Source organism: Micropterus dolomieu, unplaced genomic scaffold (genome assembly GCF_021292245.1).
Source record: "Micropterus dolomieu isolate WLL.071019.BEF.003 ecotype Adirondacks unplaced genomic scaffold, ASM2129224v1 contig_11725, whole genome shotgun sequence".
Classification (NCBI taxonomy): Eukaryota; Metazoa; Chordata; class Actinopteri; order Centrarchiformes; family Centrarchidae; genus Micropterus; species Micropterus dolomieu.
In genome coordinates, this window is record NW_025740711.1 from 135 (window position 1) to 880 (window position 746).

The 746-nt window shown below is 46.1% G+C and overlaps 1 non-coding gene across 1 annotated transcript; it reads right to left on the reverse strand.

Annotated features, from left to right (window-relative positions):
• Positions 1-296: 296 nt before the first annotated feature.
• On the reverse strand, positions 297-369 carry trnaf-gaa. The gene has a single exon. It is a non-coding gene; the product is annotated as a tRNA-Phe (tRNA).
• Positions 370-746: the final 377 nt, after the last annotated feature.

Below are 746 nucleotides of genomic sequence, written 5' to 3' on the forward strand. Positions count from 1 at the left end.
CGTCACACCTTACCGTTCTAGCAACAAGCCAATAGGATTGGAGTGATTTCATTCACGTTCAGACCTGCTACGCCTAGAGGCGTTCCCATAGTGTCGTAACCGACGCAGTGTCTCGTTCCCCTTCTCGGGGAACCAGGGTTACATACGTAACCCGAGACGTTATATTGTGTGTATTTCTTGGTTGAATCTCTTCTTTGGGTTTCACATCCACTGTTTCTTCGGTTACAAAGTACAGCCTCAAATTAGTATTTCACTTTTCAAAGTATTGTCTGTGGCATCAAAAGACACCAAGCTCTTGCCGAAACCCGGGATCGAACCAGGGACCTTTAGATCTTCAGTCTAACGCTCTCCCAGCTGAGCTATTTCGGCCGCTGTTGCTTTGTCGGCCCACCAGAGGCCGATCTAGCATAGGATAACGTTTCTGATATAATGCAGCACAGGTACTCTTGACTTTTGAAGCAAATATTTTGATTATTTTCTCACATTATTAAAAACAACTACTTTTACTTAAATAGCATTTTAATCCAGTGTCTACAAACGGTTTCCTGAATTAGATGGAATATGTAGTGCGGGGTGAGGGGGTCCCTCCTCAGGGCTATCTAATCCCTGTACATCCAAAGCGAGAACTGTGTCCAAGTACCCGGCAGTAAGTCGGACTCTTTTCAAGGTGAGGGTTGGCCTTCGCCAGGGCTGCGCTTTGTCACCAATCCTGTTTGCGACAGTCATGGACAGGATATCGAGGCGTA